Source organism: Trichosurus vulpecula, chromosome 3, assembly GCF_011100635.1.
Source record: "Trichosurus vulpecula isolate mTriVul1 chromosome 3, mTriVul1.pri, whole genome shotgun sequence".
NCBI lineage: Eukaryota > Metazoa > Chordata > Mammalia > Diprotodontia > Phalangeridae > Trichosurus > Trichosurus vulpecula.
Genome location: NC_050575.1, coordinates 186,144,803 through 186,166,999, shown reverse-complemented (window position 1 = coordinate 186,166,999; position 22,197 = coordinate 186,144,803). Strand labels below are relative to the sequence as shown.

Here is a 22,197-nt window from a genome sequence, read left to right as displayed (position 1 = left end):
ATTGACTTGTTTTTCTTTTCTTTTTGAAAAGTTAAAAATTCCTTAATTTTTTATTTCTGGTACCACAACCACATTTTACAGGGCAATATACCTGATGTAATGAAAAGAAAAAGAAAAGACAAAGCTACAACAGATAAAAGACCTCAGGAATGTAAATCTAATTGACACTACATTGCATTAATCAATAGCTGCACTTTCTGCAAACTGGCTTTGAGAGTCCTGAACAAGAAGGGTTTCCTGTTTAAGCTGCAGTAACTTTTCTGACTATGGATCATCATTCCTTCTGTGGCATATTTTTACTGTTCCTCTAATGCATTTGGGATGACTGTCTCAAAGTAACCTGCAGCTTTCCTGAGAACTCCTTGCTCTGTCTCCTGCTAAGAACTGTAGCCCTCTTCTGTTGAGTTTTTAGAACCTTCTGCTACCATATTCCCCACTTCCACCACCAGATCCATAACCACCACCATAAGGACTACCTGACCTCCTTCTACCAAAACTGCCTCCTTTCATGGGTCCATAACTTGATTGCTGCTGCCCACTATATTTTCCAAAATCATTATAGCTTCCACTGCCACCTTTGTTACCACCACCAAAATTTCCTCCTTCATTGTAACCATCATATCCTCCTCCACCACCACCATATTCACCACCTTGGTTTCCATATCCAATTCCTCCACCACCACCATAACCCCCTCTACTATTATAGCCAGGAACTCCTCCATAGTTGCCACCATCACCATCAAATCCATTATATCCACCATCTGTTCACCTCCATAACTGCCTCTGCTGCCACCATCACCACCACCACCATAACCACCTCTTCCACCAAAGTTTCCTCCACAGCCAAAGTTTCCTCCACCACCTCCAAAGTTTCCTCCTCGACCCATAAAATTGCATGAGCCACCTCCACGACCTCTTTGTGAGCCAGCAGATTGCATCTCTTGCTTCAAAAGGGCCTTTTTCACTTCACGGTTATGCCCATTAATAGTATGATATTCCTGAACAACAACTTTGTCAACTGTATCATGATCATCAAAAGTTACAAAAGCAAATTCTCTCTTCTTTCCACTGTCAATCTTCCATAACTTCTATAGTTTCGATCTTGCCATACTTTTCAAAGTAGTCTCTTAAATTATATTCTTTTGTATCTTCTTTAATACCTCCAACAAAAATTTTCTTCATGGTTAGATGTGCACCAGGTTTTACGAAATCCTCTCTTTGGTTCCACTACATGCCCATCAACCTTATGTGGCTAAGCACACATTGCTGTATCTACCTCTTCTACATAAGGATAAGTCATGAAGGCAAAGCCTCTGGAACGTTTTGTTTGGGGATGTCTCAACACCACACAATCTGTGAGAGTGCCCCATTTTTCAAAGTGTTCTCTTAAACTATCATCCCTAGTTTCAAAGCTGAAGCCACCAATAAACAGTTTTCTCAACTGCTTTGGTTCCTTTGGATCATGAACCTCCTTCCCACCACTGCACCACCTCCTCCACCCCAAGAACTTGTGGCCAGACTGTTTCAAACTCGATCCTGCAGTTTCTCCCTAAACTGCTCTTTGGCATTTGTGGGTTGAGAAGTCTGGTAACTGCCACAGCTCACTGTTTAATAGTCCCAAGGCCTGTTCTGGCTGTCTGACTCAGGCTCTGGTCTGTCCTGGTATGGCTGCCCTCCACTCTCAGCACCATGTGATAGACCATTCCCAGTGACCATCCAGGCTCTCTTGGGCTGGACATCTGTTTTCCTCTGCTATTTTGTGGGTTCCACAGCTCTAGAATTTGTTCAGAGCCATTTTTACAGGTGTTTGGAGGGATCTGGGGGGGAGCTTACACAAGTCCCTGCTTTCCAGCTGCCATCTTGGCTCCACCCCGCTCAACACCCTCTTTTCACCAATCAGGACAGGAGAGCTAGTGTAGTTTAAATGACTTGCTCAGGGTCACAGATGTGGTAAGTAGCAGAAGCCAGATTTGAACTGATAATAAACATTAATGAATGCTTGTTGACTAAATGATTCTGACACCAGAGATATAGTGCTTTTTCTATGGTACCATAGGGCCTCCTACAGGAAACCAAACCAGACATCTCTGTGACGACTTCCACTCATTGTTTCTACTTCTACTCCCTGGGGGAAATCTTTCTCCTTAATCTTCTCTTCCCTAGGTTGTCTCTCCAGTTCAATTAAACATATGGTATGGCTCTGAGGCTCCTTGCTATTCTGACTGTCCTCAGCACAAGCCTCAGTTTGTCCAAGGCTTGCTTCAACCTGACTCTCAGAATAGAGCTTAATGTTCTAGAGAAGATCTGACCAGAAATCAGTGCAGCTGGATTCTCAGTTCCCTCTGTCTATACCTTCCAACTGCATTAATTTAGCTAAATTCACACAATTGCGAGAGGCGGGGTGCTGTCATATCACACTGATGACTCAAAATTGGTTCAATTCACTCCATTTTACTTATTTGTAAATGGTTACATTGCCCCCAGAAAATGTAGGCTTTCTTCTTTTTTTGTCTCTATATCCTCAGAACCTAGAACAGCACTTTATACATAGTACGTAGGTGCTTAAGAAATTTTTTTTTTTAAATTGAAATTATATGTAGCCTAAGTTTGCTTTGGACATCCCCCTGACTCTGTTGACACACATGGAATCTGCAGATTTTTTTCACATGGATTATTTTCATGCAACATTTATCTTAAGCTCTTTTTAAAGAATTACAAAATTTCAAGGGGAAAGAACTTAGAAAATATTTAGTCCAACTTCCTCATTAAAATTATAATAATAAAATGTATATAATACTTTCAGGTTACAAAACTACATATATTTCCACATAGAAGAATGTAGGTATGTACATATATGCATATTTATATATATATATATATGTATATATATATATATATATATATATGCATTTAAATTAATACTTCATTTTATTCTCACAGCAACCTATAGTGCCAATGCCGTACCCACAGTGGCCACAGCTGCCATCATAGTTCTGAATTGCAAAATACAACAGACTCTCTCCATGGATGATGAAATCAAAATATTTATTCAAATACCAGAAAGCGAAATCCTAGCACTAGAAAGCCAAATTCATCATAGCAACAAAGAAATCCATACAAGTTATCAATGCAGGGGGCACTGCCATCCCCAAGCCTTCCCTCTGTCAGGCCTTTCCACAAACCAAGCTCTCTTAAGCAAAATCACTCTCTCATGCTAGTTCCTCTGCCTGCTCCCTCTTTCCAAGCTGAAACTCCCATCATCTGTCTCCCAGCTCCGCCTCACTCCAACTTCCTGCTCTGCCCTTCCTGCTCCACCCATTCAGGAAGCTCCTCCCACCACAGGCTCATGTAATTCAGACTTCCATGTGACTCAGGCAGGTCACATGAACCTATTAATACCTGGGAAAGATCTTCCCCCTGCATTAACAATACACAGCCCTGAGTTAGGTGCTACTATAAGCTCCATTTTACAAATGAAGAAATGGAAGCACATAGAGGTTAAATAATTTGCCCATGGTTATAGAGCTAGTAAGTATTTAAGGCTGTATTTGAACTCAGATCTTCCTGACTTTAGGTCCAGCTCTTACCTACCTGCTGAGGAAACTGAAAACTAGACAGGTGAAATCACTTATTTAAGGTCACACAAGCTTTAAGCAGCAGAGATTGGATTTAAATCTAAATGCTTTGACTCCAAACCTGGTGCTATATCCATCACACTATACTGGTCCTTACTTCTGTAATTAATTTTTTGAGTCAGAGTGTATGACTTTACATTTAACACCATTAAATGCCATATTATTAGACTTAGCCCCATTTTGTAACCAGTCAATATCATTTTGGATCCCAATTCTCATTCAACATGTTATCTTCTCCTCAGTTTCCCATCAGTGTAATGATGGGGTTGGATTAAATTATCTAAGGCTCTTCCCACTTGGGAAATTCTATGACTATAAATTATTTGCTGTGTAACTGTAATTTAATCTGGATTTTTCTCTTCCTCAGTTTAAACTCTGCAAACGAGATTGCAAAAAGGCAGCTATGTTCCCATGCAAGGAAACAACACTGTATACTGCATGTCAAAGAAGGTTGATGTTGTCCCCTGGTGATGGAGCTCTCTAAGGAGAACAAACTGGGAGAAATGCTTAGCCTTCAATATTTATTTGCAGGCTAATTTAACTTTTATCTTGACTGCCCCATAATGCCTTTGTTTGGCCATACTTTCCCCAAATTTATGAAACTTTCCTTTCCCACTTTCCCATTCATGTCCTTTGTGCCTAAGATTTACTATTGTATCTGTTTTCACTTTTTGCTCTCTGGGAAATCTCTGCCTGGCTTTAACATAATGTCCTCAGCTATCTTAAGAACCATGCCATTAATAGCAGAGTGAATGTAACATTCTAATTCCCTTACTCAATTATATTAAATTGTACATTCCCATGAAATCGCTCCCCATTGCTGCATTATTTAAGTGGAAAGGTCTAAATAAAGAAGCCTCTATTTTTCATATCTTAATTCTCAGATAATTATGGATATGCTGATTTTTTTAAATCATGAATTAACTCTTATGGAGAGAGTTCATCTCTCTCCCTTGTTCTGACTTTCTGTCTCTGTCTTGTTCTGCATGTCTGTCTCTTTTTTGCCCTCTTTTTGAAGACTTGATTTGAACTAGAGTCTTCAACTTACAAAAAAAGCATATATCTAATATACTGATGTTTCTGATCAAATATACAACTGACCTTGGTATTGTTTTAAATCCACAGTTGCTATTGAGCAAAATGAAAAGGCTGTTCCCTATTGAGAAATTGGTCTTATACATGAAATAAGAGCACTTAGCCAATTCGCATGGTCAAAACAAGTGGTTTTTAAGTAGGTGGCATTATTTATGGAGAAAAATCAAACAGACCATGCATATCTTATTCTAAAAATGTTCTTCTAAACAGTCCAAAACTGATTTTTCAGGCAAGATTTCCACACAAGAAGAAGTTTGCTATAGGAGAAATTGAACCTGGAGCCATAGGGCATAAACTCATTTCTGAATCTGCTGCTTATAGTCTCTGTTACCATGGGCAGATCACTGAATCTTTCTGAGTAACAACAAACATGATTAGCACTCATCGTGTTTTTGTCTTGCTACAGGATTTACTACAGTACTGGTTTTTGTTTTTCTTTGTTTGCTTGCTTTATGCTTTTAGGAATGGACTCTGAATTTGGAGTCAAGGAACCTAAATTTTAATCCCAGTTTTGCTACTCAGTACTATGACCTTAAACAAGTCACTTATTTTCTAGGGCTTCACATTCTTCCTCTGAAAAGAAAGATACTGGATTAAATGATTTCTAAAGTCCCTGCCTGCTTTAGTTCTACAGTCAACCATGCTAAAAGCAATGACCTTTATTTTGGGCATTTTTCTTTGCACAAGAAAAAGTACTTCACATGAGACACCCAAGGAATCATGAAGCCCAGAGTAAGGGAAGCAGGGGAGGGGCAGCTGAGTTACAGTTAGAAGATAAAATGATATGTCTGGATCTTCCAAGGGACAGGACACAACTTTGACCTAGAGAGTGTGGAAATGTCTATATCTTGGGGCAAGAGTGATTTTTAGGCCAGACAATTTGTAGCAAGAAAAACTGTGGAATGAAGATAATACAGAAATGTTTATAATATTAAAAAACACATCAATGAAAAAAAGTAGCAGAAGGAAGATGAAGAGGAAGAGGAGAAGTAGTAGGATGAGGAGAAGACAGAGACTTTCTGACTTCAACAAAAACAGAATCCTGTCAGTCTATTATAGATATTAATGGAACTTGAATCTTATTTTTCCATTTTTTTTTAAAAACTTTTTTATTTTATTTTTAATTTATGGAATAAAACAAGCATTTACATAACATAGGATACTGAAAAAGATGATTGTACATGAAACTTCAAACCTATTATAAACAATTTGCTATTCCTTTTAAATATGTATTTTTTTTTATAAATTTCTTTATTTATTTTTAGTGTACCACACACGGTTCTACATAGTCTTGAGTTCCAGTTTTTCTCCCTTCCCTCCCCCCCCTCCCCAATACGGCATGAAGTCTCATATAACTGTCATGTATAACTTCGCATTGAATTAATTTATGCACTAGTCAAGTCGTGGAGAAGAACCTTGACCAATGGAATGAATCATGAGAAAGAAGAAACAGAACCAAAAAAAAAAAAAAAAACCAAAAACAAAAACAAAAGAGAAGCAGGAAAGGCGAGCATGTAGTGTGCCTCAGTCTGTATTCAAACTTCGCAGTTCTTTGTCTCGATGAAGATAGCATTCTCCATCGTGAATCCCCTGGAGTTGTCCTTGTCCCTTAGGTTGCTGAGAAAAGCGCAGTATGTCAGGGTTGGTCCTCACGGAATCCATATATCTGTGGCTGTGCACAACGTTCTCCTGGCTCTGCTCCGCTCACTCAGCATTATGTCGCGTAGGTTTTTCCAGGTTGTTATGAAGTCTGCATCATCCCCATTTCTTATGGCACAATAGTATGCCATCACCTTCATATACCACAGTTTGTTCAGCCATTCCCCAATTGATGGGCATCCCTTTGATTTCCAATTCTTGGCTACCACAAAGAGAGCTGCTATAAATATTCTTGTACATATGGGTCCTTTTCCCGCTTGCGTGATTTCTTTGGGATACAACCCTAGAAGTGGTATTGCTGGATCAAAGGGTATGAACATTTCTATAGCCCTTTGGGCATAGTTCCAAACCGCCCTCCAAAATGGCTGGATCAGCTCACAACTCCACCAGCAATGTAACAATGTTCCAATTTCCCCACATCCTTTCCAGCATTTATCATTCTCCTGATTTGTTATTTTAGCCAATCTGACAGGAGAGATGTGGTATCTAAGAGTTGTTTTGATTTGCATTTCTCTAATCAGCAGCGATCCAGAGCATTTTTCCATATGCCTGTAGATAGCTTTAATTTCTTCCTCTGAAAACTGCCTGTTCATATCCTTTGGCCATTTCTCAATTGGGGAATGGCTTGTATTCCTATATATTTGGCTCAGCTCCCTGTATATTTTAGAGATGAGGCCTTTATCAGAGATACTAGTTGCAAAGATTTTCTCCCAATTTTCTGCTTCCCTCCTAATTCTTGTTGCATTGGCTTTTTTTGTACAAAAACATTTCAATTTGACATAATCAAAATTATCCATTTTGCATTTTGTAATGCTCTCTATCTCTTGTTGGGTCATGAATTCTTTACTTTTCCACAAATCTGATAAGTAAACTATTGCTTGCTTTCCCAAATTACTTAGAGTATCAACTTTTACTCCTAAATCATGAACCCATTTTGACTTTATTTTGGTATATGGTGTAAGATATTGGTCTATGCCCAGTTTTTGCCCTACCATTTTCCAATTGTCCCAACAGTTTTTGTGAAATAGTGAATTATTAGCCCAGAAACTGGCCTCTTTGGGTTTATCAAAGAGTAGATTGCTAAACTTGTTGATTTCACCTACTTGTGTACCTATCCTATTCCACTGATCCACACCCCTGTTTCTTAACCATTTAAAAATGAGGGCTAGAATAACTACCTCTATACTTTTATTCTGCCTCTACAAAATTCTTTGATTTGAGCATTGAGATGAGGGTTGAGATTTCAGAGGCTGTTTCTGAATTTTCTTTTAAGGTTTGACAGGCAATGGCTCCTAACGCTTTATCTAGATAATTCATTGACATAGTGTAGATAGATTACTAGACTTAGACTAAAGAAGACCTAAATTCAAATCCTACCTCAGAACTTGCTCATCTTCAAAATGAGCCTAACAATGGTACCTACCTCCCAGGGTTGTTATGAGGATAAAATGAGGTAAAATTTATTAAAACAATTTGCAAATGATGATCCCAATATAAACCAACCCATCAGTGTAACATGAAATTTCAGTATTTAAAGGGAGACCACAAGAAGTCCTTTTGTAAAGCCTAGAATGTTTTGTGGAGTGTGAATAATTGACCCTGAATTTAAAATTGTTTAAATTTATATTTTCATACGGTTCATTAACGTAAAGCTTTCTTTGTTGGTTCTGCTCCTAATTTTCTGCAACTTATTTCAAAATATTGGGAAATACTTGGACTCACCACTTCCAACTTGGTTTTACTCCTTCTAAATATGGTCGGTGCTTTTCATTTTTGCGTCTTGATACAAGGTAAACTACAGTAGTTTTGTGACATACGGGACATATGAACAGTGATTTTGAGTCAGAGCACCTGGGTTCAGGTCCTAATTCTTCCACTTAACTGCCTTATGTAATCTTGGGCAACTTCTTTAAACTTCATTTCCCCTGCCTCATTTGTAAAATTAAGGGTGTTGGACTAAGTTTTTATTAAGGTTTATTCCAGTTCTAATTCTATGATCCTTTGTGTCTGAAACTGAAGGCTAAAAAACATGGTAAATAATAAGTGCTTTTGATTCATTTAATACCCATGAGGAACAATAAAGGAAAAGAATGAGAAAAAGAGGAGAGAAAGAGGGAGGGGAGGAACAAGACTCAGAGGTCAATTCTGGATCAAAAAGATGGCTGGGTTGCCTGTCAGAAGTATCAAGGTAACTCAGCATTTGCTGGCAAATAAGTTTCTAAATAGAACCAGATGAAATCAATGCATATTATTATCTTGTAGTCACTGCAGGTCCACAGGATTGTTTATTTGGGGGAAGGGGCTTTGAAATCTGAACTATTTCCTCCTGAATAATATTGAGTGGTAGTTCCTAAAGTATATTTTATGAGTAAAATGTATTACCCTAGGGGACAGAGCAAAAATGGCAGAGTAAAATCAGGACTCACTTGAGCTCTCCCCCCAAACCCTCCAAATACCTTTAAAAATGACTCTAAACAAATTCTAGAGAAGCAGAACCTACAAAATGACAATAGTGAAACAAATATCCAGCCCTGGACAACCTGGAAGGTGGACAGGAAAGGTCTGTGGTACCAGTCCCAGAGAAGATACAGTAGTCCACCATGGGCCACACCTACATAGGTGCAGGAACAGGCCTCAGGGCACTGAATCTCTGGCAGCTGTGGTAGTTTCCAGACTTCTCAACCAAAAAACACCAACAAAGACTTAGAAGGTAAGTAGGAAAGGTCTGTTGGACCTGGGCGAGAGAGGAGCCTGGTCTGGGAAGGGGGGTGTGGAGAGTGAGGCAGCTGCTTCCGGAGCTCTGGGCCCACAGCTGGTGGGGGTATGGAGTGGCTGATCAGAGGGGTATTGTAGGGATCTCTCTCTCTCTCTCTCTCTCTCTCTCTCTCTCTCTCTCTCTCTTTCTTTTATTTTGGATTTATTGGAATGTCTTTAGTGACCGCTGGAAGTAGCAGTATTGAAAACATTAGATTCTCCATAAATATATGGGAACCATTTCCAAAACCTAATTTTTTATGTGAGAAAAATTGTGTATTTTGTAATCTTTAACTAAAAGTTTGCCATCCCTTTGTACATAATGTTTCATCCCTTATCTCTCACCCTATCCCTGAACTTGATTCAATAAGTCCCCACCTCTCTAGTTTACAGTAGGAAAATGTGTTGAATTACAAATATCATCATCAATGTTTAACTGTATATACAAATAAGATATTAGCTAGTATCTACTTTCAAATTAGGTTCCTATATCAAGGCAAAGTGGATGTTTCTGTTTTAAAATAAAATAATGAGAGCATATTTTGGTGAAGGGGACGAGGCTAATCTGGAACTTATCACTGCTCCAATTTGAACTGGACACTTGCCTTTTTACTTCTTGAGGAAAAAAACACTTTGAAAACAATACATGTTTCATTAAATTATGCAGCAATTTTCTTTTTTTTTAATTGTCCCAGAACTGTTTTACTGCAGATCTCTGGTCACCAAATCAAGTCTGGTATTTCAGGACAACAGGAATGATAATCACCAGTGAAAGAATCACAGCAACCAGAGCCATGATGACCTGCTTTGCAAAGGAGCTAGGATTGTTTTTTTTTTTTTAATCATTATTTATTTATTTAATATTTTTAGTTTTCAACATTAATTTTCACAAATGTTTGAATTACAAATTTTCTTCCCATTTCTAGCCTCTCCCCACTCCAAGATGGCATATATTCTGATTGCCCCATTCCCCAGTCAGCTCACCCTTCTGTCACCCCACTCCCCTCCATCCCCTTTTCCCTTACTTTCTTGTAGGGCAAGATAGATTTCTATGCCCCATTGCCTGTATATCTTATTTCCTAGTTGCATGCAAAATCTTTTTTTTGAACATCTGTTTTTAAAACTTTGAGTTCCAAATTCTCTCCCCCCTTCCCTCCCCACCCACCCTCCCTAAGAAGGCAAGCAATTCAACATAGGCCATATATGTATCATTATGCAAAACCCTTCCACAATACTCATGTTGTGAAAGACTAACTATATTTTGCTCCTTCCTATCCTACCCCGCTTTATCCAATTTTCTTCCCTGACTCTGTCACTTTTCAAAAGTATTTGCTTTTGAATACTTCCTCCCCCTATCTGCCCTCCCTTATATTGTCCCCCCTTTTTTATCTGCTTCCTCCTTCTTTCCTGTTGGGTAAGATACACAATTGAGTGTGTATGTTATTCCTTCTTCAGGTCAAATCCAATGAGAGCAAGATTCACTCATTCCCCTCAACCTGGACCCTATTCCCTCCCAACAGAACTGATTTTTCTTGTCACTTTTATGTGAGATAATTTACCCCGTTCTGTCTCTCCCTTTCTCCCTCTCTCAATATATTGCTGTCTCATCCCTTAATTTGATTTAATTTTTTTTAGATATTATCCCTTCATATTCAACTCACCCAATGCCCTCTGTGTGTGTGTGTGTGTGTGTGTGTGTGTGTGTGTGTGTGTGTGTGTGTATGTGTGTGTGTATTCCCTTCAGCTACCCTAATGCTGAGGTCTCATGAATTATACACATTATCTTTCCATGTAGGAATGTAAACAAAACAGTTCAACTTTAGTAAGTCCCTTGTGATTTCTCTTTCTTCTTTGCCTTTTCATACTTCTCTTGATTCTTGTGTTTGAAAGTCAAACTTTGTATTCAGCTCTGGTCTTTTCACTGAGAAAGCTTGAAAGTCCTAAAGGAGCTGGGATTAAAAACAAGAATCCCCAGACCAAGATGGCAGCTGGAAAGCAGGGACTTGCATGAATTCCCACAAGGTTCCTCCAAAAATCTATAAAAATGGCTCAGAATAAATTCTAGAGCTACAGAACCCACTGAATAACAGAGGGAAGTAAGGCTCCTGCCCAGGGCAGCCTGGATGGTCACTGGGTAAGGTCTATCCCATGGAGCTGGGAGCGGAGTGGAGCAGAGCCCAGCGTGGACAGTACCCAGACCAACCAGACCAGGAGCTGAGCAGAACAGGCCCTAGTGCCCTGAATCAGTGACCTTTGGCAGTTACCAGACTTCTCAATCCACAAACACCAAAGAAAACAGAGGAGGATAGTGGGAAAAGCTGCTGGAGACAGGGTGCAAGGAGTTCGTGGTTCAGCAACAGCCCCGGGCGGTGCAGCTACAGAAATACAGCTGTAGTTGCTTCCTGCCCCAGCCCCACCTGGTGGGAAGAGTTAAGTGGCTGATCACAGCTAAGTGCAGAGCCTGTTGAATATCTGACTCTAGTCCATCTTGGCAGTTCTTGGGGGAGGAGAAGCACTGCTGTGGTAGAGCTTGCTGTGCAGAAATACCTCTGAAAACAACAGCACAACTCCTCAAGATTGGGACAAAGTACTCTATACTCCACAAGCAGTCATACCCCGACAAAAAACTCAGGGGACAAGTAAGTTGGCTGGGAACATGGCCAGGCAGTGAAAATGCACTCAGATTCAGTCTCAGACTTTGGAATCTTTCTTTGGTGACAAAGAAGACCAAAACATACAGCCAGAAGAAGTCACCAAAATCACAGAGCCTACATCAAAAGCCTCCAACAAAAACATGGACTGGTCTCAGGCCATGGAATAGCTCAAAAAAGACTTGGAAAACAAGTTAGAGAAGTAAAGGAAACATTGGGAAGAGAAATGAGAGTGATGTGAGAAAACCAGGAAAAAAAGTCAATGATTTGCTAAAGGAGACCCAAAAAATACTGAAGGAAATAACACTATAAAAATAGACTAACTCAAATGGCAAAAGAGCTCCAAAAAGCCAATGAGAAGAAGAATGCCTTGAAAGGCAAAATTAGCCACATGGAAAAGGAGGTCCAAAAGACCACTGAAGAAAATATTACCTTAAAAATTGGACTGAAGCAAGTGGAAGCTAGTGACTTTGTGAGAAATCAAGATATCATAAAACAGAACCAAAGGAATGAAAAAAGGAAGACAACGTGAAATATCTCATTGAAAAAACCACTGACCTGGAAAATACACCCAGGAGAGATAATTTAAAAATTCTTAGACTACCTGAAAGCCTTGATCAAAAAAAGAACCTAGATATCATCTTTCAAGAAATTATCAAGGAGAACTGCCCTGATATTCCAGAGTCAGAGGGCCAAATATAAATTGAAAGAATCCACTGATCACTTCCTGAAAAAGATCCCCAATGAAACTCCTAGGAATATTGTCACCAAATTCCAGAGCTCCCAGATGAATGAGAAAATAATGCAGGCAGCCAGAAAGAAACAATTTGAGTATTGTGGAGTCACAATCAGAATAACACCAGATCTAGCAGCTTCTACATTAAGGGATGGAAGGGCTTGGAATATGAAATTCCGGAGGTCAATGGAGCTAGGATTAAAACCAAGAATCACCTACCCAGCAAAACTGAGTATCATGCTCCAAGGCAAAATATGGATTTTCAATAAAATAGAGGACTTTCAAGCTTTCTCAGTGAAAAGACCAGAGCTGAATAGAAAATTTCACTTTCAAACAGAAGAATCAAGGGAAGCATGAAAAGGTAATCAAGAAAGAGAAATCATAAGGGACTTACTAAAATTGAACTGTTTTGTTTATATTCCTACATGGAAAAATGATGTGTATAATTCATGAGATCTCAGTATTAGTGTAGCTGAAGGGAATATACATACATATACATACATACATATATATACACAGAGGGCACAGGGTCCTTTGAATATGAAGGGATGGTATATAAAAAAAATCAAATTAAGAGATGAGAGAGGCATATATTGAGATAGTGAGAAAGGGAGATATAGAATGGGGTAAATTATCTCACATAAAAGTGGTAAGAAAAAGCAGTTCTGTGGGAAGGGAAGATGGGGCAGGTTGGGGGGAATGAGTGAATCTTGCTCTCATTGGATTAGACCTGAGGAAGGAATAACATACACACTCAATTGGGGAATCTTACCCCACAGGAAAGAAGGAGGAAGTAGATAAAAAAGAGGGGACGATATAAGGGAGGGCCGATAGGGGAAGAAGTAATCAAAAGCAAACACTTTTGAAAAAGGTCATGGTCAAGGAAGAAAATTGGGTAAAGGGGGATAGGATAGGAAGGAGCAAAATATAGTCAGTCTTTCATAACATGAGTATTGTGGAAGGGTTTTGCATAACGATACACATGTAGCCTATGTTGAATTGTTTGCCTTCTTATGGAGGGTGGGTGGAGAGGGAAGAGGGGAGAGAATTTGGAACTCAAAGATTGAAAAGCAGATGTTCAAAAAAATTTTTGGATGCAACTAAGAAATAAGATATACAGGCAATAGGGCATAGAAATCTATCTTGCCCTACAAGGAAGTAAGGCTAAAGGGGATGGGGGGGGGGGGACAGAAGGGAGGGTTGACTGGGGAATGGGGCAATGAGAATATATGTCATCTTGGAGTGGAGGGGGTACAAAGGGGGAGAAAATTTGTAATTCAAAGTACTGTGAACATTAATGCTTAAAACGTAAAATTATTAAATAAATAAATAATGATAAGATTAAAAAAGAAAAAGAATCCCCTACTCATCAAAAAAGAGTAAAATCCTTCAGGGAAAATTTGGATATTCATGAAGTAGAGGACTTCCAAGCATTCTTTTTTTTTTTTTTTTTTTAGATTTTAAAAATTTAATTAATTTATTTATTTTTAGTTTACAACATTCAGTTCCACAAGTTTTGAGTTCCAAATTTTATCCCCTTTGCTCTCCTACCCCTTCGCTCCCCCAGGATGCCATGCAATCTAATATAGGCTCTCCATATACATTCACATTAAATATATTTTCACATTGGTCATGTTGCAAAGAAGAATTATAACCAATGAAATGAACCACGAGAAAGAAGAAACAAAACACAAAAGAGAGAGCAAATAGTTTGCTTTAATCTGCATTCTGTTCTGTAATTCTTTCTCTGGATGTGGATAGCTTTTTCCATCATGAGTCTTTTGGAATTTTCTTAGGACCTTTAAGCTAGATTTTGAAGAAGGTCATAAGAATAGCTTTCCTCTCTCACTCATGGCCACTGCGAAGTTGGTCTCCAGGTCTCAGATGGCCAAGGATATGCTCTTTACCTAGACTTCCCATGCCTCTCTGTCCCAGTTGCAGAAAACAGCTATTGTTTGTAGCTTCAGGTGACTGGTGCTGCAGTTAGGCCTTGGAAGAGGGGGTCAGAAATAGTTCATCCCCTTTTCCCTACTGCTAAAAGTTCAGTTGATGGGAAGTTGATGGGAATATTGGCAAGCACCATTTTTTTTTAATTTGTAACTTTCATTTAATTATTTATTTAATTTGTTTAATATTTTTAATTTTCACAAGGGTTTGAATTGCAAATTTTCTCTGCATTTCTACCCACTCCACTCTGAGATGTCATATATTCTGATTGTCCAGTTCCCCAGTCAACCCTCCCTTCTGTCACCCCACTCCCCCCATCCCCTTTTCCCTTACTTTTTTGTAGGGCAAGATAAATTTCTATGCCTCATTGCCTGAACATCTTATTTCTTAGTTGCATGCAAAAACATTTTTTTGAACATCTTCTTTTCAAACTTTGAGTTCCAAATTCTCTTCCCTTTTCCCTCCTCACCTACCCTCCCTAAGAAGGCAAGAAATTTGACATAGACCACATGTGTATCATTATGCAAATCTTTCCACAATACTCATGTTGTGAAAGACTAACTATATTTTGCTCCTTCCTATCTCATCCCCCTTTATCTAATTTTCACCATTGACCCTGTCCCTTTTCGAAAGTGTTTGCTTTTGATTACCTCCCCCTCCTCTCTGCCCTCCCTTCTATCCTCCCCCCTTTTCGATCTCCTTCCTTCTTCTGTCCTGTGGAGTAAGATACCCAATTAGCTGTGTATGTTATTCCCTCCTCAGCTCAAATCCAATGAGAGCAAGATTCACCCATTCCCCCTCACCTGTCCCCTCTTCCCTTCCTACAGAACTGCTTTTTCTTGCCACTTTTATGTGAGATAATTTACCCCATTCTTTCTCTCCCTTTCTCCCTCTCTCAACATCTTCCCCTCTCATCCCTTAATTTGATTTTATTTTTTTTAGATATTATCCCTTCATATTCAAATCATCCCATGCCCTCAGTCTACATATGTATATTCCCTTCAGCTACCCTAATGCTGAGGTCTCATAAATTATACACATCATCTTTCCATGTACGAATGTAAACAAAACAGTTCAACTTCAGTAAGTCCCTTGTGATTTCTCTTTCTTGTTTATCCTATCATGCTTCTCTTGATTCTTGTGTTTGAAAGTCAAATTTTCTATTCATCTCTGGTCTTTTCACTGAGAAAGCTTGAAAGTCATCTATTTTATTGAACATCCATATTTTGCATTGGAGCATGATACTCAGTTTTGCTGGGTAACAAAGCATTTCATCAAGCATTCTTAATGAAAAGACCATAGCTGAACTGAAAATTTGACTTCCAAATAAGAAACTCAAGAGAAGCATGAAAAGTTAAACAGGAAAGAAATCTTCAGGGACTTATTAAGGTGAATTGTATGCATTCATACATTGAAAGATGATATTTGTAACTCATGACACCTTTTTCAGTTCTTGGGTAGTTAGAGAGATTAGATAGATGGATAGATAGTTAGAAAGATAGATAGATAGATAGATAGATAGATAGATAGATAGATAGATAGATGGCACAGGGTGAGTTGAATATGAAGGGATGATATCTAAAAGAAACATAAAATTAACGGTGAGAGAGGAATGTACTGGGAGAAGGAGAAAGGGAGAGGTAGAATGGGGTAAATTATCTCATATAAAAAAAGCAAGAAAAAGCTTTTACAATGGAGGAGAAGAAGGGGGAGATGAGAGGGAATGAGCGAACCTTACTCTCACTGGATTTGGCTTGAGGAGGGAAGAACATACACACTCAGTTGGGTATGAAAATCTATCTTATCCTGTAGGAAAGTAGAAGGGAAGGGAATGGGGGGTGATAGATGGGACAGCAAATGGGAGGAGGGGGTAATCAGAAGCAAACACTTTTTAGGAGGGACAGGGTTGAAAGAGAGAACAGAATAAACGGGGAGTGGGATAGGATGGAGGCAAATATAATTAGTCTTTTACAACATGACTGTTATAGAAGTTTTATGCTTGACTGTATATATATAACCTACATTGAATTGCTTGCCTTCTCAATGAGGGTGGGTAAGTGTATCAGCAATCAAGATGGGCTCTTAGCACTTATTCAACCAAGTGCCCTTGAAGAGTTTTTGGCCTTTATCTCCTTGATTAAATTAGGTAGCTAAGGTGGAGCTCCAGGTGGGGCCCATGAAGGGAGGTCTGATTATATCTTCACTCCCAAATAGGCCCCAAACCCCTAGCTATTAGGTGCTAAGTCTTGTGGGCAGAAAGCCCTCAAGGTCCTAGGGGGAGGTGCTAAATCCAGAGCCAGTAGTAAGAGATTAAGTTGTGGTCACTTGGATGACTTTTGATGATGGCTAAAGAGTGCATAAAAAGAGAAGACAGAGCTATTTGCTTAGGGCTCTCACTCTTGGCAGTGGGTTGGTGTGGAAACTCCAGGCAGCTGTAATTAAGAGCCCTCCAGCTTGTAAACCCAGATGTTTGGATTTTATTAAACTCTGGTAACTATGAATTGAAATTTGAATCAGACAAGGTCTGTCCGTTGATGTTTGTAATTTGTTTTTAGTTTCTCTGAAGTTCAGGGTGCTGCCTTTTTCCCCTGAACTGAGTGAATGGTATTTGTATACTGGATTAAAGTAAGATAGTTAATGCCTTAACGTTGCTTTCCTTAGTAAAGCAGATCAAAAGAACCTGGGCTTGCAGCATTCTGTGAGCTAGTTGTTGTTGGTTGTACACCTCCACAGCAGCTGCTAGCCAAATTGTTGCAACAGTAAGAAGGGAGGAAGGGAGAGAATATGGAACTCAAAGTTTTAAAAACAAATGTTAAAAATTGTTTTTACATACTAGTGGGAAATAAGATATACAGGCAATGGAAATCTATCTTGCCCTACAGGAAAATAGAAGGGGAGGGGATAAGAGAAGTGGGGAGGGTTGATAGAGGGGAAGGCAGATTGGGGGAAGGGGTAATCAGAATGCAAGCTGTCATGGGGTAGGGGAGGAGATGGGGGAGAAAATTTGGAACTCAAAAACTTTGGAAGTGAATGTTGAAAACTAAAAACAAATTAATTAATAAGAAAATGTATTACCCTAATGTTGACAAGTTGAGAAGAATATGTTTAGGTATTTTGAAAGATAAATGGTATTTCATGTAGTAGATCTATACAATGCTGCTTTCAGGCTATACTTTAGTTAAGTGTTCCAATTCTAGACAGTCCAATAGCAAATGATGGAACAAAATAATGAAAGACCAAGGAATCCTGAGCCATAGAAAGATCCAGAGTGTGGACTAATGTTTTGCTATGAATAATGCTGAAATTCAGTCTCAACATCAAGTGAGCATCACTTCCCTTTCCTGCCAAAATCTCTTCCTTTCTTTTGTTGGCATTCAACAGTCTTTGAAACATTACAGAATATAAATGCATACTGTATTCACTCCTTGATGATTAAATGTACTTTCACAAATCTATGTCTTGTCCTGATTCACTGTTGTAATGCATAAGAGACTAGAAATATCATCTGGTTTGTTGTGAAATTGTTTACAAGCAGTTACATGTTTCCACTTTTATTCATCTCCCCCATCATAACTTAAAGATGAGTATGGAGAATGAAAGTCCTTATCAGCTAGTTTCAAGGTGGTTACTTTTTTCTATTATGTGGACTCCATTTCCATTTTTAGGGTGATGACAACTGCATTGATTAGTTCAGCTCACTAGTTATATTTTAGAAATTAAATTCTATCCAAGTCTAACTCAATAGACACTGCATAAGGTGTTCTTAAGTTAGGGTCTGTGATTTTTTAAAATAATTAAAATTTTAAAATTAAATTTAAAAATCATGAGCGTATAGAGGCAAGATGGCAGAGTAAATGGAAGGACTTGCCTGAACTCTTCCAAATTTTTCCCAAAACTACATTGAAATAATGTCTGAAAAGGATTTCTGAAGTAGCAGAATCAAAAAAGGGAGATGTGTGTGAAATAATTTTCATGTCCAAGACAACTTAGCAGGTTGATAAGAAAGGTCCATCTCACTGGAGTGAGAGTAGAGTACAGTCCAGTGTAGGCCATGTGGAGCAAGCCAGAAGCAGACCTTATGGGTGTATGCATCGGCAGATACAGCTTCTGGAACTTTCAGCCCACAGATGGTAAGGGACTCAGACAACTGCGCAGAAGTAGATTATAGGGGACCCTTTGCTAGAACTGGGACCAAGACTCTATTGCATTGCCTATATGTGGTTCCCAGTCACAGTCCCAGGACAAAAAGGAGCATTAGCAGGAACAGTGACCCTGGTCTCAGTTCCAGTTCAGAAAAGAGTGATTGTTGAAACTCACAGACTAGAGCAGAAGTCAGGAAAGCAGTGACCATACCTCTTCTTAGATCATACCATTTTGGAACAACTGAATACTTAGAGATCCCCAGAACCAGTTCTGGAAACATCAGCAACATTAAGCTTAAGACAGTGCCCCCTTCAGGCTAGGAGCAGAGTCCAACTTTAAAATAAAGTTAAAAGCCAAGAAATAGGCTGAGGGGCTGAGCCAAGATGGCAGAGAAAAGACAGCAACTCTCCTGAGCTCTCTTAAATTCCCCTCCAAACAACTTTAATAACCTCAAAACAATTTCTGGAGTGGAAGAACTCAAAACAAAAAGACATGAAACAATTTTCCTGCCCCAAAACAATTTATAAACTCCTCAGGAAATGTCTGTCACATTGGGCTGAGAGGGAAGCACTGGCTGCACCAGCTCCAGAAAATAAGCAACAGACACTCAGAGTTATGGAATCAACAGAGTCAGTGGCTGATTCCAGAATTTTCATCCCAGAGATGGTAAGGGATTAGGACCACTGATCCAAAGGAAATTACAGGGGTACCTTTGGGGCAGTGGGTGCAGGACTCTATTGCATCAGCCATATTTTAATTCAAGTTGCAGCCCTGAGTTACTGGCACACCAGAACTTGCAGCCTCAGTTAAGAGGGGACCCTTCCTCCAGTTCCAGGGCAGAAAAAAGTGCTTGTGGTCAGTTACAGACCAGAACACAGGCCAGGAGAGGAGTAAACACACCTCTCATTAGATTATACCACGTTGGAAAAATTTAAAGCTTATTGACTCCCAGAACTAGCTGCACAAAAAACCTGAAATTTTGGACACTGCCCCCTACACTCAGGGGGCACAATCCAACTTTAATATAAAGTTAAAAATCAAGAAATAGGCAGGAAAAATGAACAAACAACAAATAAAGATCCTGAGTATAGAAGGTTACTGTGATGACAGAGAAGAGCAAAACACAAACTCAGAAGAAGAAAACAAAATCAAAACTGCTACATTGAAAGCCTCAAAGAAAAATGTGAATTGGCCTCGGGTCCTGGGAGAGAACATAAAGGAGGCAGAGGAAAAGTTGGGAGAAGAAATGACAGTGATGCACAAAAATAATGAAAAAGAGTCAACAATTTGGTAAAAGAAGTGCAACATCACTGAAGAAAATACCTTAAAAAAACAGAATAAGCCAAAATGATAAGAGGCACAAAAACCCAAAGAAGTAAAGAAGTCCTTAAAAAGCAGAATTGGTCAAATGGGAAAAAAGATACATAAAAATTCACTAAAGAAAATAACTTTGTAAAATTGGCCAAATGGAAAAGGAAATACGACAGCTCAATGAATAAAATAATCCTTTTAAAAATTAGAATGGGCAAATGGAAGCAAATAACTTCCTGAAAGATCAAGAAGCAATTAAAAACATCAAAAGAATTAGAAAACAGAAGAAAATGTGAACTATCTCATTGAAAAACAACTGAGCTGGAAGACAGATAAAGAAGAGATAATTTGAAAATTATTTGAGTAGCACTGAAAGCCACCATTAAAAAAAGGCTAGACATTATATTTCTAGAAATTATCCACTGAAACTGCCATCATATTCTAACACCATAGATGATCTCACATAAAAGAGATCTCACATATGCAAAAGGACTTTTACAATGGAGGGGAAGATGAGGAAGTTGAGGATGATCATGTGAACTTTACTTTCATTGGAATTGGTTCAAAGAGGAAATAATATGCACAGCTGGGTATAGTAATCTATCCTATGCTACAGGAAAGTAGTAGAGGATGGGGATAAGAGAAGGGGAGGGTGGTAATAGAAGGGAGGACAAATTGAGGGAGGTGGTAGTCAGAAGCCAAACACTTTTGAGGAGGGACAGGGTGGAGAGAAAGAGGAAGGGAGGGAGGGAGGAGAGAGAGAGAGAGAGAGAGAGAGAGAGAGAGAGAATGAGATAAAGAAGAGGAAAATAGGGTAGAGGGAAATACAATTAGTACCCATAGTTATGAAAGAAATTTACAACAAACTTCTCTGATAAAGGCCTCATTTCTTAAATATACAGAGAATTAAGTCAAATTTATAAAAAAATAAGATCCATTCCCCAATTGATAAATGGTCAAAGGATATGAAAGGTTGTTTTTAAAAGAAAGAATCAAAGCTATCTATAGTCACATTGAAAAAAAATGCTCTGAATCATTTGAGTAGAGGAATAAAAATTAAAACAACTCAGAGGTACCACCCCATACCTATTAGATTAGCTAATATGACAGAAAATGAAAATGACAAATGTTGGAGGGGATGTAGAAAAATTGAGTCATTAATGTATTGTTGGTGGAGTTGTGAACTGATTTATCCATTCTGCATAGCAATTCGGAACCATGCCCCAAAAGTTAAAAAAACCCAAAACATGCATAACCTTTGATTCAATAATACCACTACTAGGCCTGTATTCCAAAGAGCTAAAAAGACAAAAAGGAAAAGGACCTTTATGTACAAAAATATGTATTGCAGCACTTTTAGTGGTAGTAGAGAATTGGAAAAAGAGCCCATCAATGAGGAAATGAGTCAACAGTTTGTGGTACATGATTGTGATAGAATACAATTGTGCTATAAGGAATGATAAGCAAGATAGTCTCAGAAAAACCTGGAAAGATTTGCATGAACTGATGCAAAGTAAAATGGGCAGAATTAGGAACACACTGTTATGGTAACAGCAATACTGTATAATGATCAACTGTGAAAGATCTTGTTATTCTCAGCAATACAGTGATACAAGACAATTCTGAAGGACTTATGATAAAAAAGTTTATCCATCTCGAGAGAAAACCTGAAGGAGTCTGAATGCCAATTGAACCATTCTTTTCTCTTTTAATTTTATTTTTCATGTTTTTGTTTTGGTCTGTGTTTTTTTTTCCACAACATGACTAATATGGAAATATGTTTTGTATGACTGTACAGGTATAACCTATATCAAATTCATTGCCTTCTTAATGAGGGGGAAGAGGAGGGAGGGAAAAGAACTTGGAAACCAACATTACAAAACAAAAACAAATGTAAAAACTATTTTGACATGTAATTGGAAAAATATTAAAATATAAAGTAAAAAATTAAATTCAAAAATTAAAATAAATAATAATGACTGTTTAACAATATAACTAGTTTCTTTGTAATGTTATACATTTTATTTTATACATTTAGAAAGATTCCCATAGACTCTACTAGACTGCATAAGGCATCCATAACATACATAAACACATTAATAATATCTCCTGCAGATGAGCAAGCTGGATCTGTGAACAAAAAATGGAAACATTCAAAATCAATCTTTTGCTAAAATTGTGTTTCTGCTTGTAAGTGTAGAAATCTCCCTTGAATAAAAGCTTGTTTCCATTTTGGGTGGCTTGCTTGGAAACTCTTATGTAAATC

The 22,197-nt window shown here is 38.5% G+C and overlaps 1 pseudogene; it reads right to left on the bottom strand.

Moving 5' to 3' along the window:
* Positions 1-376: 376 nt before the first annotated feature.
* LOC118844283 lies at positions 377-3,025 on the bottom strand (annotated as a pseudogene).
* Positions 3,026-22,197: the final 19,172 nt, after the last annotated feature.